The sequence below is a fragment of the Triticum dicoccoides genome, chromosome 2A (assembly GCF_002162155.2).
Source record: "Triticum dicoccoides isolate Atlit2015 ecotype Zavitan chromosome 2A, WEW_v2.0, whole genome shotgun sequence".
NCBI lineage: Eukaryota > Viridiplantae > Streptophyta > Magnoliopsida > Poales > Poaceae > Triticum > Triticum dicoccoides.
Window position 1 is genome coordinate 777,678,385 of NC_041382.1, and position 18,391 is coordinate 777,696,775.

The 18,391-nt window shown below is 49.6% G+C and overlaps 1 pseudogene; it reads left to right on the plus strand.

Moving 5' to 3' along the window:
* Positions 1 to 247: 247 nt before the first annotated feature.
* LOC119358451 lies at positions 248 to 14,659 on the plus strand (annotated as a pseudogene).
* Positions 14,660 to 18,391: the final 3,732 nt, after the last annotated feature.

Genomic DNA, 18,391 nt, shown 5'->3' on the forward strand with positions numbered 1-18,391 from the left:
ATTCGCGGGCCCAACCGGTCAGATTCGGGGTTAGCGCGGGCGAAGCGAGCGATTTCACGAGTTGGTAGTTTTTTGCCACGGTTTAGTCCAAATTTGGTAGTTTTTCGCACAAAAACGTAAAGTGATAGTTTTTCGTCACGTTTCCGTCAATTGTGATAGTTTTTGGTTAAATACTCTCGCTCTTCCCACTCCCACTCCCATAAAGCGCGCCAGGATGGCCGCAGCGTTGGCCCACACGCGCGGGCGGATGGCCGACAGCGACGCCCAGGAGAGCTGCTGGCCGCCCGGGACCGCCGCCGCCTCTAGCCACGGCGGCGGTGACGGGGCACGGCTGTCCGGCGTGAGTAGGGAGATCTACGACCGCCTGCGGGCCGCCGGCAACCAGGAGGCGCTCTCCGACCCCTTCTTCGACCGCGTCCTCGAGGACCACTACGAGCGCCTCCCGGCCAGCTACTACGTCGACCTCGACGTGAACAAGGCCGAGGACGTGCTGCTGCACCGCCGGATCCTCGCCGAGTGCGCCGACCCCGACAACCGCCCCGTCTTCCACGCCCGATTCCTACGGGTAATCCATTCATCCATGCATTAAACTGAATCTTCCCTACACACTGTCGCTGTGCGTGTGTGTCTGGAACAAGATGTTTGCAGTGTCGCTTACTGTATTAATTATTGTGCTCTGTTTCCATGGGCAGTACCTTCATGAGGACAAACTGCAGGATGCTGAGTCTGCTCCGAATGAAAACGGTAAAACTGTGGAGGCTCTCCGGCTTCCGATCTGAGGTATAGGTTAACCCCACCCACCCACTCTCCGACGCCTGGTTTACACTTGATCACATGTTTTAGAGGAAAGTTGTTTGATCATTTTGGCACACACACAAAAAAGTTGGACTTCTTTCCAAAAAGTTGAAATTCAGTTGAAATGTTTGTCTCCCTGAAATATAATCATGCTTTTATTCTGATTTGTAAATCCTGGATGGCTTGCCCAAAAGATGCTGACAACTTTTCTGTTAGCCTGCGTTGCAGCTCATTTTTATTCAAAAAACAACCATGTGGCCTAGTGCCAGCGGTTCTCACAACTTGACATAAAGATTTTAGCATAGCATGTTTTCATTTGCAATCTGGAATGATATATTCAAGTTGAACCATAAGACTATCTAGGAGAGTGGTGGTGCGCAGGCTATCTTCATGCAGTTTGGCATGGACGACTTCCAAATTATTTGGCCTGTCTTTTCTCCACGCTTTTGTGCTCACTTCCTATAATACTAGTATTTCACAGTAGTTTGGCAAGCGGCGTATTTTGGGCTACCTTTTCATAAACCTGCCTGAGCAATGAACTTTGATCCTTAGTTGCCATTTAAATTTCCACAGGAGGGATACAGAAATTCAGCTTCTTCATGAAATTATTTTTTCTTCCGTTGACAAGCCAAAGCTCCTTTGTCAGGTAAAGACATCGGAGCATCGGTCCATGGGCCGTGTCATACTACTTGTATCAACTTCCATAAAATTTCGAGTTATTGTTTTGTAGCTAGCTACATTGGTGTGCGATCTTGGATTTAACATTTGTGAAGCACATGTGTTCACAACAACAGATGGATTGTGTTTGGGCATATTTGTTGTTGATGGCTGGGAAACAGAGGTAAACTTAGAGCATGGTTATACACTTATACTGCAGCACATCTATACATGTGCGACATCTTAATGATAATTCAAAAGTGGACGTATTTCGCCGTTTTTTAATAATGTTTGCCAGTGTGGACTTCGTTTGGCTGTGTGCATCCTAATTATGCAGAGAAGCCGGATGTAATCTTAAACCTTTTATATAATAAAGAGCCCCTTGTCCAAAAAAAAAGTGGACGTATTTGTGCAGTTCCGATTACTTATGATAGCATTACGATTAATTGCATCAGCTTTACGTCATGTCGTTTGTACCGAGATGGTGACAAACAGTCGTACGCGTATTCAATTATTTTATACTACTAGTTTGTTTGCTGGCACATCTCTGGAACTGCATAACCTGTCCTTTGGACTCGGATTCTTACACCAGAAGATCCTGGAAGACACATAACAACTGTTTACATAGCAGTGCCAATTGGCGAAAAATACCAGTTTATGTGTTTCCCCTAGTTATTGTCTATGAAATAAAAAATCTTGGGCACCATCTTAGTTGATAGCTATTTAGCTTATAACGTGGTCATAGAACCTAGAGCTGTATTTTGACATTTGCCCATGAATTTGGAGTGCATGCCAAACTGCATGAAGATAGTTATTTAGCTTATAACGTGGTAAGACGGAGTAGTGGAGCATCTGTAGATTATATTGCACATAGTTGCTTTCAAATATTTCCTTGAGTAAAATATTGCCTGACGCTATATGCAGGAGACAGATGGTTTGCTGCAGCAGCTCAAGGAGACAGCAAAACGTAATGTATGATTTCTCTTCTTTTTTAGTTACATTACGTACGTGAATACTTCACATTCTTAGGTTTCTGCCTGGTCACTTATACATAGGTGCTGGTAATTCAACTTTTCTAAGTATGCAGATGCAGTGCTGTAAATGCATGCAGTCAGCATTGCAAGAATGAGCAAGTTGTGTCTAACCTTTTGCTAACAACGTTAACTTCCTTGTGGTACACAGCCCTCATTATCTAATCTAACAAGTTCAGCCTCGGAGAGAATATCAGAGCTGCAAGAAAAGATTGGAGAATCTGAATTTGACAGGGATCTGTTGCAGATTGAAGAAAAGATTGCGTCCGGCTCTTCTGGAGACTTGTAAGAACTACATAACACTTGCTTAGAAAATACAGGAAAGAGTAACATGAGGTTAATTAGTTAGAACGACAGCCACCACTTAACTGCTACTCTGCTACTGTGGGCTGCATGCCTTTTTCTTGCATATTTACAGATGAAATAGGTTCACAAGGGACACTGCCAACAAACATAGTGAAATCAGCTGTATTATGATTTGGGGAAACTTCCGGACAGTTCAGTAACCAGTGTTCCTTTTTCATTTTGCAGATATCGAGGAACTTACCTTGGTGTGGATGTTGCAATAAAGTACCTTAGAACTGGACATGCTAATGATGATTCAAAAGTGGAGTTTTTGCAACAAATAATGATTTTAAGGTATGTTTTTTTTATTTCTGTGACACATAAACGACTTAGTTCCAGAAGATGCTAACACAATATAAACATGTCCAGGAGTGTTAATCATGAAAATGTCATTCGCTTTTATGGGGCATGCACAAAGCATCGAAAGTATCTCATTGTAACAGGTCAGACACTAATATTGCTTGTTGTAGTATGGATAGCAATCAATATCCTTGTTGCAGACTCACATGAAAGTACTGTTATCCATTGGCACAGTTACACTATGAATAGCATTGGTGACTAAAAATTGGAGGTCGTGCTTAAATAGCTATTGATAACACATTTGATAAGTTTGATTTAGAAAAAAAAAGCTGAGCTCGAAAGACAGGGGATAACTCCCGTCTTCTACGCATTTTGGTAGGGACTTGAAGAGCAGATAAGTCAGACAAGAATATCTACACCATGCCAAGGTTTTGGTTACCGAATGAGGCAATTTTACCGAGGGGGGCCGATAAACGTGGTTACCATGGTTACTGAGTAATACCGAGAATATTTCAAGCAAATTTTATAGTTGAATTTTGAATTCAAATAAGTGAATGAACAAATATTTGAACCAGAGACCTCTCAAAACAGGAACTAGGTTGCTACCTAAAAAGCACGGACACGGGGACGGAAAGACGGGGATACGGGATACGGCATTTTCCAAAAACAACCATTCGGGGATACGGCAAGTATATATAAAATAAAATAAAAATATGCCATGTAATATAGAGTTAAGACAGAAAATTAAAGAGAAATAGATCAAAATAAAGAATAGACTAGAGTACTGCCGCATTTGGTGTCTCTTTTATCAAGTGCTTGATCGATCCTCATCCCCCCATCTCATTGCAAGTTGCATCTTGCAAAACACATCAAACACAAATTGGCTACCAGCTGTGGCGCTCCCAGATGCCATGCCACTTGCTAGTTGCTACTCCCTCCGTCCGGAAATACTTGTCGCACAAATAGATAAAATTAGATGTATCTAGAACTAAAATACGTCTAGATACATCCATTTCCCCGACAAGTATTTCCGGACGGAGGGAGTACCTATCAACAAGTGTGCAGCAACACAAGCTGTTAAATTCAGAAATAGGCAGTAGCACTAGCAGGCTAGCAGCAGCAGCATCAGCCCAAGCAGCACAAGCGAGCAGCAACAGCATAACAAACAGCAGCAGCACAAGCAGAGAGGTAGCAACAACAAGTCAACAACAAGCTAGCAAGCATCCAGGCCCAGTAGCTTAATCCCTTAATAATGGAACAAAATCTGAATCTGAAGAATAAAAGAGGAAGAGGTTGAAGAATGGAGAAGCTGCTGGGTTACCTACAGGCTACAGCTGCGAGGAGCTGAGGAGGCGAGGAGAGAGAGACTGCTGCTGCTGGTGCTGGATGGAGGAGTCGCCGGCGCCGGCGGCGGCGAGTCCAGGTGGTGGGAACTTCGATCCAGAAGGTGGCGGCTCCTTCTGTTCGAGCTGGGAGGCAGGGAGCAGCTCGTATGGAGACCCTGCAAAATAGGGTTACATATTGGGCCGTGGCTGGGCCGGGGGTGTGTTTTTGGGCCAGGCCGTATCCCTAACGTGTCCCCGCGTATCCCGGCGTATCCCAGTTGTTTTTTCTTTTTTTTAATTCGAATTTCGGGGATACTCCAAAATTCGCGTATCCCGCCGTATCCCGCCGTATCCCCGTATCCCGCCGTATCAGGACGGCAGTTTGGCGATTCCTGGCGTGTCTGTGCTTTTTAGGTTGTTACCAACACGTCAGAACCAACTCTCATGGCATTTATTAGATTATACGTACTTTACAGTAAATGGAGTGTTTAAATTCAAAAAAATGGTATTTTTTACTTGGTATGACGATTTACCGAGGGGCACGGAAATACGCGGTAACTATGGGAAATCTTGAAATTTCGACCGGTAACCAAAACCTTGCACCATGCTGGATCATAGTATGTGATCATCCACGCGGTAACATCCAACCAACCATGTGATCATCGACAAGAACGCAAGATATGTCTGATTAGAGGAATCCTGTTGCTCTGTTTCTATCAGATCGACAGGTCTCTGCCCATCCTTCAGTCAGCCTATCATGCCTATCATTTGGTAGCTACTATTTCATGTATGAGATATTAATATTTGCCTCCATAATTACATAAAGTTGCATTTTGGAATTTAATAGGAAAATTCTACACCATTTATATATGAGCATAAAGAAGATGTGCCGCTGGACATACTCACTACCATGGTTTTCACTTTCAGTGAGATTTCGGTGAAATTCACTGAATTTCAGTAATTTCAGCAGACACTGAAATATTACGTTTCGGCCAAAATATTTCAGCAATTTCAGTATAGCACAACAATTCCAATATTTTTCAAAATATTTTTAAATTTTTTCAAATTATTAATTGAATTCAAGTGAATATTTCGGTCATTTGGCTGAAATGGAAACTGAAATCACTGAAATTCATTGAATTTCAGTGATTTCGGTTGGTGCTGAAATTCTTCTGAAACTGAAATTGAAAACCATGCTCACTACCTGAAGCTTGCTTACAATTTGTTCACTCTCATTCTCTGCATTCATTCTACGTTTTCGTCTTGTGTGTGTATGTAGATCGCTGTTGGGGCGGATCCCTGCACTGGTCAGCTGCTTATGTTTTATTATCTGTTTGTTTGTACAAACTTTTACTTCTCATGTTTCCGATAGTGAAAATCGGAGGCCTCTGGTTCCCACTTAAAAAGAAATCTGTCAAGAGTTCATTTATTTAGTTATTATGAAGCAGTTTGTAATTTTCTGTTAACTGATATTTTGCTCTTTTTATTGTGTGTGATTGCTTCAGAGTACATGGCTGGAGGTAATCTGTATGACTTCCTTCACAAGCAAAAGAATACCTTGAAGCTTTCGTTGGTTCTTAGGATTTTTTTTTTAGAACATAGACGTCAGAGACGTCCGGCTTTAAATTAATAAAGCCCCCAAACTTAGGCAGAGTAGCACAACCACCGACCGAAACAACATAAGCTAACACGACTGATAAGAGGATAGGCCGCTAAATGAGCGCACAGTTGCGTTACAAGGCGGAGAACGGCCCAAAAGCAACGAGCACGCAGGCTCGGAAGGTACTAAGACCAAAAAGGGGGGTTGCCCATCCCTATGCGGCACCCAGTTGAGCAGGCGACGGAGCTCGAGCCTCAGAGTAGATGGCGTGGAGACGACAGATAGCTTGGCGGTGGAGATCAGAGTCCTGTTGTCTTCCCAGCGATGCCCATTGCTGCAAGAAAACGATGCATTTGAAGATAACGTCAGCGGGATGCGAGGGAAACACCCCCTCAATAGTATACTTGTTACGGGTATTCCAAATAGCCCATAGCATAGCTGCCGCACAAGTCCACATGATCCTACGAGACGCGCCTTGAAACCCAGATAAGGAAGATACGAGCTCAGGTCGGGAGCGTGGATCCCAATCCACTCCCGCGGCCTCCCGGACCGCGCTCCAAGCGAAACGAACCAGGGAGCAAAGGAAGAAGGTGTGGTCAGCGTCTTCCGGGACCCCACATAGCGCACAGGGGCCGGAGGCGGGGCCGTTGCGTTTAGCGAGGTTAATAGAGGTAGGAAGGCGATCTTGACAAAGTTGCCAAAGGAAGACCTTAATTTTGAGCGGGATCTTTGCCTTCCAAAGCCCCGTGGCCGCCGCCGGGATCTGACCGTGGCATAGCTCTCTGTACATGGATTTGACAGAGAATTTGCCGGAGCTCGCAAGTCTCCACGAGATCAGGTCCGCGGATTCCGACAGTCGGGCGTCCGCAAGTAGCGTCAGAAGGCGGTCCCAGTCTGCCAACTCCGGCCCGATTAGCTCACGTCTGAAGTTAATACAGGGGGGGAGGTGTTAAGAGCCAAGGCAACCCGTTGTTCGGGTTCGACCGCTAAGGAGTATAGTTGTCGAAACTCCGCCCATAATGGGCGCTGGCCAATCCAGTGATCAAGCCAGAGACGCGTAGAGCGTCCGTTGTTAACCGCAAACTTTGCGCCCCTGGCAAAGAGGGGTTTAAGGGATTGAATGGAATTCCAGAAAGGAGACCCACTGGGAGCCGCGTCAAAAAAATCTCCTTGCGGGAAATATTTTGCCCGGAGGAGGTCGATCCAGAGGCCAGTCTCCCCCTGAGTCATTTTCCAGATCCACTTGCACATTAGTGCGATGTTCATCAACTTGGAGTTGATGATCCCGAGACCCCCCTGGGTTTTGGGACGACACACGGCTTGCCATTTAACCATGTGATATTTTCGTTTCGGTCCCGCTCCTTCCCAAAAGAAACGGGACCGCGGTGTGTCAAACTTAGAGTGTACCCCGTCCGCCAGCAAGAACAGACCCATGGCAAACATGGGCAAAGATGAGAGGCTGGTGTTGGTAAGGATTAGTCTTGCCCCTGAAGACATAAAACGGCCCCTCCACGGGCAAACCCTATTCGCCACCTTGGAGGAGAGGGGCTCCCAGTCAGCGATTGTACACTTCTTTGCCGCTATTGGGAGCCCGAGGTAAGTAAACGGGAACTGGCCTAGTTTGCAGTTAAGCAGGTTGGCGACCCGTTGACTTTCTGTCGCATCCATCCCTATGGACACCACCTCACTTTTGTGGAAGTTAATTTTTAGTCCCGACATGAGTTCGAAGCACAACAGTATGGCTTTGACCGAAGCGATACTATGTGTGTCGGGCTCGAAAAGAAGAAGGGTGTCATCCGCGTATTGCAAGTGAGACACTCCTCCCGGGATTAGGTTGTCCACGACACCCCTAATGTGGCCGGCTAGACGAGCCCTGTCTAGCATGGCGCCTAAAGCGTCCGCCACGAAGTTAAAAAGCAACGGCGACGCTGGGTCCCCTTGACGCAGCCCGCGCTTGTTGCGGAAGAAGTTCCCTACTTCTCCGTTCACCGCGATCGCCGTTTGGCCTCCCGAGACCAACTGCATCATGCGGTGAACCCAAACCGACGAGAAACCTCGGTCCAGGAGTACCTGTCGGAGGAACTCCCAGTTCACGCGGTCGTACGCCTTCTCAAAATCGAGTTTGAGGATAATCGCTGGCTGTCGAGCACGCTTAAGGGAGTGGATAATTTCTTGAAGGACCAGCGGCCCCTCCAAGATGTTTCGGCCCCGAATGAACGCGGACTGGGTTCTACTAATAATGCGGTGGGCTATCGGGGACATGCGAGTAGAACAAGCCTTAGCACAAATTTTAAACTGGACGTTAATTAAAGCAATAGGTCGAAAAAGTCTAATGTGATCCGCACCCCGGACCTTGGGGATCAAAGAGAGAACCCCAAAGTTCAGGCGGGAAATGTCTACCGTACCGCGCATAAAACCATTGCACACGTCAAAAATGGGGTTTTTGAGCACTTGCCAAAACCGCTTGAACATCGCCACCGGCCACCCATCCGGCCCCGGCGCAGTGTCCGATTTCATACCCAGCGTCGCCTTGTCAATCTCCTCCGGGAGGAAGGCTAAGCTCAGGTTCTCGTTTTCCTCGTCCGTGACCCGCAACGCAGGTTCCCACACATCCTCCCTCAGGCGAGCCCTGGGTTCCTCCCTGGAACCCATGAGTTGGATGTAGAACTCGTAGATGTGCCGGATGATATCCTGTTGCCGCAGTAGGAGCCCCTGCTCCGATTGAAGACGAAGGATAGCGCACTTACGGCGTCGGCCATTTGCGTATGCGTGGAAGTATTTTGTGTTCGCGTCGCCCTTGAGCGTCCACTTTATTCCACCGCGCCTACGCCAGTACTCTTCCTCGGCCCTGAGGAGGGATTCGACTTGGGCCTCAAGCGCGTAGCGCTGGGCCCAGTCCTGCGCGGAAAAGATGTGCAGATCTGCCGCTGCGTCTAGCTGGGCTAGCTCCTCAGTCAGGCGCACCCTTAACCGCTTATCCGCCCAACCCTGATTAGCTCCCCACCCTTTGAGAGCCGCTCGCATACCCGCCCCTGCGGCAATCTAGAACTCCATGGGGCCGCATACGCGCCCGATGCGAGCAACGCAATTCGCCCACTTCGAAAGGAAGGTTTGCTCGAAATCCGGAGACTCCAGCCATGCTGTTTCGAAGAAGAAACGCGGGCTACGTTTAAGCCTTTCCTCCCCCGAGGAAAGGATGAGGGGGACGTGGTCCGACCCGATCCTAGTTTCTGCGTGTAGAGAGCACAGGGGGAACAGCACCTCCCACTCCGAGGACATAAAAACCCTGTCCAAGACCGAACGCACCGGCGTAAGCTATTTGTTAGTCCAGGTATATCGAGCCCCCACGCGGGCCACTTCCCTAAGGGCCATGGAAGCAATAGCATTATTAAACATGGCCACCCTTGACCAGTTAATAATACCGTTGTTCTTGTCCGCTCCCGAGCGGATCAAGTTGAAATCACCCCCCACCAACAGAGGAAGGTTGCTCACGCCAACAGCCCTCACCTTTGTCTGAAGCTCTTCCAAGAACTCCAGCGAGAGCGAGTGATTGGCCGGGCCATACACAGCAATCACCACCCACTCCTGAAGAGTGGCGCGGTGCCGCACGTGGGCCGACAGGAAGAAGCGGCCGGCATCCCAAGCCACCACTTCAAGGCAGACTAGGTTAACTCCTAGCAGCAAACCCCCCGAGTGTCCTACCGCAGGCACCCAGTGCCAGACGAAACGCTCCAACGGGTCAACCGCAAGCAAGTCCCAGTGGTTGAAATCGGCCTTGATAGTCTCTTGCAATCCGACCACGTCGATTTCCTCGTTCCTAATGAACTCTCGTAACTGGGTCCGCCTCCCAGCGTGGCCGAAGCCTCGGATATTCCAGAAGATGAAACGCATTAGATGATGCGGTTTCGTAGACGGATACCGCGAGCGGTAACCGCTTTGGCCACGCGCCGTGTCTTGGCAGGACGACGGTTGGGGGAGGACGGTGCAGCCCCTGCTACTTGGTCCTCCTGTTCGGGCCGCACACCTGGCACCAGAGGAGCCCCTGCTTCCTTTGCTACCGGCGCAGCGCGGGCCTGCGCTGCCTTAGCAAGCGCAGCCTGCGCGATTTCCTTCGCACGAATGAGAGACAGCACCTCTTGCGCTTCCCCCTCATCAGCCATCGCGACGCCACTATCCGCTAAGATACCCCTCAAGCACTCATCTGGATAATCTTCAAAAATCGTAAAGCGGGGCATGGGGTTACCTTTGATTTCGAGGTTCTTCTGCGCCTGGAGGAGCTGGGCCCGCTGGAGGGACGGCATGTTGCCCTTGGCGCCCTTCGGACGGGAGCTCGTCCTCTCTTGAGTCGCCGGGGACGCCACCGCCTTGGACCGCCTGGCCGTGGGGATGGGAGCCACCTTGGCCACCGCCACCCGAAGAGCGTCCGGAGGTGGGGGGGAGATGACCGTTGGGGTGTCCCCTGCCCGCCCCCCTGGGGAGGCCAGAGCCATCACCACCGGCCTCTGGACCGACACGCTCACACGGACCTCGGGGGTGCCCGCTGGCGCCACCGCAGGTGGTTTGCGGCCTGCCATCTTCTTCTGAAGCTTCAACACACCGCTACCACTGCCGGTCACCACCTTGGGAGGGCTTGCCACAGCCCCTGACGCGTCCACCAGCGCAACCACCGGGGAGACCAGCGTCGAGCGGCCCTCCGAGTCGCAGGACGCCGAGACGCCCTTGTCGATGTCGAGGCTCATGGTCATGTTGGATCCGTACTGGTTGAAACCCGTCTCGTTGCTGCCCACCACCACTTGGCACATCTCCTGATCCTGCGCCGCGCCCGCCGCCGGAGGCGCAGCCTGCCCATCCTTGTCCTTGAGGCCCAGTTTGTCCCAAGTAGCCGTGTCGATGGAGTCGTCCCCCGTGCTCATGTCCTGGTCCTTGTCCTTGTCCTTGTCCTTGTCTTCCTGGCCCTTGTCGAGGTCAGACGGCGGAGGGGGAGGGGGGGTTGGAGCCGCGCCCTGCTGAGCGCCCGCCTCTGCCTCAAGGCGGAAGGTGTATCCCTCGCTGTTGAACCAGATCTGCACGTATCCCTTGAGCTTATCCGGGGCACGACACGCGAAACGCATCCGCACCGGACCCAGGCCGGACAGCGACGCCAGATCCACCTCCATCGGGCGTCCAATCATCACAGTGGCGGCCATGAGGCGGTCCACATGGCGGTGCTTGGGTGGCACGCCCCACAGCTTGACCCAGGTGTCTGGCATGAGCTCGGCCGTGGGCTCCTCTGGGCGCGCCTCCTTGATGTCCGCCATGATGTCGTGGAGGGAGAAGTAGAGCTTGCCGCTGCGGGTTGCCATCCTTAACATGGCCTTGTCGGGGAAGACGACCGAGAACTGGTCAGCTCCGACGGCCGAGACTTGCCAGTCCCACTCCCCTTCGAAGAGGTGAGGGAGTTCCGCCTCCAGGATGGGGATGGAGAGCTTGCCCGGCGCCGCCGAAATGATCGCCGTATCCGAGACGAGAGGGGCACGGACCTCCTCCCCCTCCGTGTCCACGAAAGGGAGGCAGAAGAAGCCTTCGCCCGGAATCGCGTTGCCCATGATCTGCAGCGCCAGGGGCCTCCCCCTCGTGGGGCAGTAGGCAGACGCATGTCCTTCCCCGTGGCAGACGACACACAGGGGCTTGAAGGAGCACATGTTCTGGTAGTGCCCCACCCTGCCGCACTTGAAACACTCCGGCCCGTCGGCCTCTTCCACGGGGATCGGGGCGTCCGCCGATCCCTTAGAAGCCTCGGGGCCAGCCGCCAACTGCAGCGGCGCCGAGCCGTCCCCTTTATGCTTCGGCTTCTTGGCCTGCGGAACCCCGGCCCGCTCGCCGCCCAGAGGGAGCTGGGACTCCTTCCGCTTGAGCTCCTTCTTCTGCTCGAGTCCCCGCCGCCGATACTCCTCCTTCTTCCTCTTCTTTCGCTCTCGCTCCTCGTCCTTCTTCCGCTCCTGCTCAGCGATCCACCATGGAGGCGGCGGCCCCCAGCCCCCATCCTCCGCTGGAGACGCTGGCACCTTGGCGAGCGCCTTCGCCCGCAGATCCTTTTCACGCTGTCGCTCCGCCGCCGGGATCGGGGGTGACATGGGGGGCTTGTCACTCCGGCGGGACCCCATCCGCACCGCAGTGTCGTATGAGCACGAAAGGGAAGGAGGAGGGGCGGATCGGAGCAGACGGCGCGCGAGATGTCCGAAGCGCCGCACCTGCGTGGGAGAGGCAGGAAACCCTAGCGATAGATCTAGGGTTCCTTTCGGAACCCACATCCACCTATTAATAGGAGGAGACGGCCTCGGCTTCTCCGTCACGCTGGGCCCGGGCCGAGGCGCAGGCTCGCAACCGGCCACTTGGCCTGATTGGACTAGCCCCGACTCGGTGGGTAGCCCCTGCCCCCCTCCTGGCCCAGTCACGGTGGAGAGCGACATTGAGCCCACCGGCCCCGCAGGCGCTGAAGCCTGCTGGCCCAACGCAGGGTCCCCCAGCCCACCCCCTGGCAGGCTGGGCCAGTCACTTTGGCCCAACACCGGAACAGGCCCAGCCGTCGGTGCCCCGGAAACCCTAGCCAGGTTCCGTGCAGCCCCTGCCCGGCCAGCCCCGCCGCCGCCGTCGCCAGCCCCGGCCGGCTCCGGCAGGCACGGAAGGGCCCGAGGGGGCTCCGCCAGCACCAGATCTCAGCGGACCGCCACCGGAATGGCGCACGAGCGGCCTTCTGGGCCCGCATCCACCCCCTTTGGCGGGCACCAGATCCGCGCCGCCAGGCGGCGGCCTCCCTTCCCTCCGGGAGCAAAAGCACGCCGCCGACCAGCCACGAAGGAGCCCCCAAGCTCCTCCGCACGGGCGATGAAATCGCCCACCGAGCACCCATCCTTGGGCCTCGGCGAACCACCGGAACTACCTAAACTCACCTGAGAACCTACCTCGTCGGCGTCGATGTCGGAGTCAAACCCCTCTAGCGCCCAGAACCGGCTGCCGGAGAAGGACGGAGCAGGGGGCCGCCCCTCTGGCAGCGCGCCCCTCCGCGGCCGCCCCGCGGCAGGCCGCACCACCGTCCAGCCGGCCACCTCCGCCACGGCGCTCGCTGCGTCTCCCTTCGCCTCGCGCGTCCCAGACGCGTCGCCCTCCGCATCACGCGTCCCAGACATCCACCGCTTGTGCCGCCTTGTCCTTGTTGATCCTTAGATCACCGGTTTTAATAATCCGGATGGTGAACTTTGGATCCTTGAGCCACCGGCTTGAATAACCCGGGCGGCTTTGTTGCCCAATCTGGTTCTTAGGATTGCTATTGGCATCTCGAAAGGGATGGATTATTTGCACCAGAATAACATCATCCATAGAGATTTGAAGTCTGCCAATTTATTACTTGGTGATGGTCAAGTATGCATATTGTTCTTTTAGGGTCAAGTGTGCATACTGTTATAAAGCATGTACTTTTCAGGTCAAGATTATAAAATGATAATTGGTTGTGGTTCTTTTAAAATAGGTCGTGAAGATTGCAGATTTTGGTGTCTCGCAAGAGGGAGACATGACTTCTGAAAATTGCACCTATAGATGGATGGCACCTGAGGTGTGTTATCAGTTTGTTCATTGTCCTTTAGCATCCTTTCCCCTTCCTAGAAAATATCCAATATCCTATATTTGCTCGACCACTCTTTTGTTGCTGCAACACACATATACCAAGACTAAATCCCTGAACCTCGTGCTGAAACTATGTGCTATAACCTGATAACGAATAGCCTGTCCTGTTTTCCTTTGCTATTTATTAGTCATCCACATCTTCACAGCAAGTTTATGAAGAAATGCATCTTTGTGTGTACTATCTCAGCTTTCACTTTCGTCAGAGCTCAGAAGACAGGTTCTATGGAACCGAGGCATTGTGCCTACGTGATGTACTTATTAGAATTTCTTGTCATGCCAGGTGATAAACCATAAGTCTTATGATCACAAGGCAGATGTCTTCAGCTTTGCTATTGTTCTATGGGAGTTGGTCACTTCAAAGGTAAAATGTTGGTGTTCGGTGTTCGGTGTTCATCGAACATCAGTACTTTGATTAAAGGTAATAACCTTGCTTGGTCCTGCTGTACAGGTACCATATGAAAACCTGACACCATTGCAAGCGGCACTATCAGTAAGGCAGGTATGGCATTCGAGGGAAATGAAGTTGAATTACAGTTTTGGTATTGGGCATCAGCTGTCGATAATGGACGTGCAAGTATGAGAGGTGAGCGCTGTTCCTTGTTTGTCAGGGACTTCGCTTGGTGATTCCCTCGAGCGTGCATCCGAGATTGTCTAAATTGATTCAACGGTGTTGGGGTGAAAACCCCATACGCGACCCGTTTTCTCTGAGATCACCACAGAACTGGAAGATATCTTGCAGACTTTTCAGGTTAGCTTGCTGCTGGATCTGTAGGCCTTAAGGCTCATGAGGAGATGGATTTTGAAAACTATATGAAGTGAGGTTATTCTGGTTAATATTTGACGGGTTCCTCGGACAAATGAAAAACAGCATGTTCCTGCAGGCCGCCTGCAGCTCCAAAGGAAGCCATCGACATACCAAACAAAAGATACAGATGAAATCAGAGTGATAGAAAGAAGGCGCCGACCCAAGTAGCTCATTGTCGCGCGCAAACAGTGGGGCATGCGTAGACTATATATATATGCCATGTATATATTTTTCTGGCCGGTTGTTTTGGTTCCCCCTATAAAATCTCACAGAACGAACTGGGTTAAGTTAGCACACCCGTGCTACATAACCTAAGTGATATACTTTTATATTTTATATAGTTATTTGTTTTGCGAGTGGATTATAGTTCAATGTGTTTGGATTTTTGGTTCATGTACCATTACGAGTTCGTCTTGTAACAAGATGAGATGAAAACGCCATTATCATAGGTTCCATTTTGGTTATTACTCCCTCCGTCCCAAAATAAGTGTCGCAAATTTAGTACTCCCTCTGTCCCAGAATAAGTGTCGCTGATTTAGTACAAAGTTATTCGACACTTGTTTTGGGACTGAGGGGGTACTAAATTAGTAGTACAAATTTTGTACTAAATCAGCGACACTTATTTTGGGTCGGAAGCTGGTTTATTGATGAATAGTTGCTACATTTTGCTATATATTGGATGATTGCTTGCTGCAAATTGCTGTGTAATTGCTTGTTGGACCATATACATTGATATACCGCTGTGCAATCATCTGTTGGACCATATATATTGATATATTACCATGTCATTATTTTGCTTGATTGAAGTATATATGACTGAGAAGGCATTGTGGGATGATGCCCATTTGAAGAAACTCATTGAAATATTATGAGAAGTTGAAAATGGGAATATACCCTCTGGTTATTTAAGTAAGAAGGGTTGGAATAATGTTTTGGAGAAATGGGAAGCAAGAACATGAAAGAAGTATCCGAAGGATAAATTCAAAAATAAATGGGATGCAACAAAAATGAGTATGTTTGATTCATGTAGCTGACAAATGAAGCAACTACACTTGGATGGAATGATGCAAAGAGAATGGTTGATTGCTCGAAAGAATTGTGGGATGAACATCTTGTGGTAAGAGTTTGCATTTCCTTTTTCAATTATCATGCTTTATTTCTTTGTAGTGTCTCACTTGCACTCTTATTATTATTTCAGAGATGCCAAGAGAGGACAAAAAAGAACTGCAATCATTTGAAGTTCAAAAAACAGGAACGGAAGCACATTGAAGTTTTACGTGTCATATTTCAAAATGTACATGTCACTGGGGCTAGTGCTTCTTGTGCTGGAGATATATCCTCTCATGAATCAAGTGATGGTAATGTAGGTTCTTTGGAGAAACTTGATGATAGTGCTGAAATAAATTTGTCATCTTTGGAGAAACCAAAAACAAGCAGGAATCGCAAGCAACCCTCTAATGCAAATGAGAAGGATGAGAAGAGTCCCTTCTTACAATTTTACAAGCAAACATGTGAGAAGATAGAAAGTGGAGTGGACAAGATAACCTCAAGTGTTGAAGCATCATCGGCAACATCCAACCAACCATGTGATTAGAGGTTGGTTAGGCGCGATGGATTAGGGGGTTTAACCACGTCGACCCTCCAAGCATGGGATGAGGGCCCCTAGAGAACCGACCAGTGGGCCATGCTTGGTTGCCCCCACGGCGTATCAAGATCGAATCTTCCGAAGACTTGGTGCATACTCCAAGACACGATGCAATCGTCGGCATGTTTATCCCTTGATGTAACTGACCTACATATAACCCTAGGTACCCCTGATATCTATATAAGCCAAGGGGTTTTAGACCGTAGGGCAAGTTTCATTCACATACGATCTCGAGGTAGATCATCGTGTTCTTTGTACCTCATCGATAATCAATACAATACAAACAGGGCGTAGCAATTTACCTCTTCAAGAGGGCCTAAACCTGGGTAAACACCATGTCTCCACTTTGTCATGTTACCATTGAGCCAAGATCACCAGCTTGGGCTCCCTACTCGAGATTCATCGGATTTAGCTCCGACATTGGTGGCCCATACAGGTCCCTCTGCATGATCGAAGTGGCTCGATGGCTCGCCTCTGGATCAATGATGGCGTCAATTGTGGCATGCCTTTTCTACTGGGGCAAATTTTTGTCGTCTGCAGTATCACGCCTCATGCGGTTTCGGCACGCCGCCTCGTCCAGATCGATAACTTCACTCCAGGTCAGATCGTCAAATTCAACAACATGGATTATGCAGATTCTCGTGACGGATTCACGTTCTTGGGCTGGGTGTCGGACCTGGCCGAGGACCATACCAACACCTCGTTCCAGATCTCAGAATTAATCTTGAGTCAGGACCATGGAGTAGACCACACCTTGGATCCAGCTTTGAGCACGGAGCCGAGTACCACCCCCACGGATCAGACGTCCAGTTTGACTGAAGATAAACCCGAGGCCACATCAGGATTGACCTCGAGCAGGCTTCAGCTTAACCCAATCTACAGTTCAACTTTGGGTGATGGTGACAAGGAGCTCCTGAATGAGATGTTAGATCATATTCGAAGCTTGGTTATTTTGCTTGAAGCTACGTCGGTTTTTTCCCCAAAGAGGAAGGGATGATGCAGCACAGCGGCGGTAGGTATTTCCCTCATATATGAAACCTAGGTTATCGAACCAGTAGGAGAACCAAGCAACATAATGTAAACAGACCATGCACACGGATAACAAATCCTCGCAACCCGACGTGTTAAGGGGTTGTCAATCCCTTTCGGGTAATGGCGCTAGAAATGACAAGTGGACAGGAGAAAGTTGTAAATATTGATAGATCGAATGCCAAATAAAATAAATTGCAGCAATGTACTTTTGTATTTTTGGTTTAATAGATCTGAAAATAAAAGCAAGAGAAAAGTAGATCACAAAGGCAAATATATGAGAAAGAAGACCCCGGGGCCGTAGGTTTTACTAGTGGCTTCTCACGAGAAAAAGAGCAAACGGCGGGTGAACAAATTACTGTTGGACAATTGATAGAACCTCAAATAATTATGACGATATCCAGGCAATGATCATTACATAGGCATCACGTCCAAGATTAGTAGACCGACTCCTGCCCGCATCTACTACTATTACTCCACACATCGACCGCTATCCAGCATGCATCTAGTGTATTAAGTTCATGGAAAAACGGAGTAATGCAATAAGAACGATGACATGATGTAGACGAGATCCGTTTATCTATGGCGGTAGATATAGATCCCATCTTTTTATCCTTAGTAGCAACGATACATACGTGTCGGTTCCCTTTCTGTTACTGGGATCAAGCACCGTAAGATCGAACCCACTACCGGGCACCTCTTCCCATTGCAAGATAAATAGATCAAGTTGGCCAAACAAAATCCAAATATCGGAGAAGAAATACGAGGCTATAAGATATCATGCATAAAAGAGATCAAAGAAACTCAAATACCTTCATGGATATAAAAAGATAGATCTGATCATAAACTCAAAGTTCATCGATCCCAACAAACACACCGCAAAAGAGATACATCATATGGATCTCCAAGAGACCATTGTATTGAGAATAAAGAGAGAGAGAGAGAGAGAGAGAGAGAGAGAGAGAGAGAGAGAGAGAGAGAGATGAAGCCATCTAGCTACTAACTATGGACCCGAAGGTCTACAAGGAACTACTCACGCATCATCAGAGAGGCACCAATGGAAGTGGTGAACCCCTCCATGATGGTGTCTAGATTGGATCTGGTGGTTCTGGACTCTGCGGTGGCTGGATGAATATTTCGTCGACTCCCCTAGGGTTTTGGGAATATTGGGGTATTTATAGAGCAAAGAGGCGGTCCGGG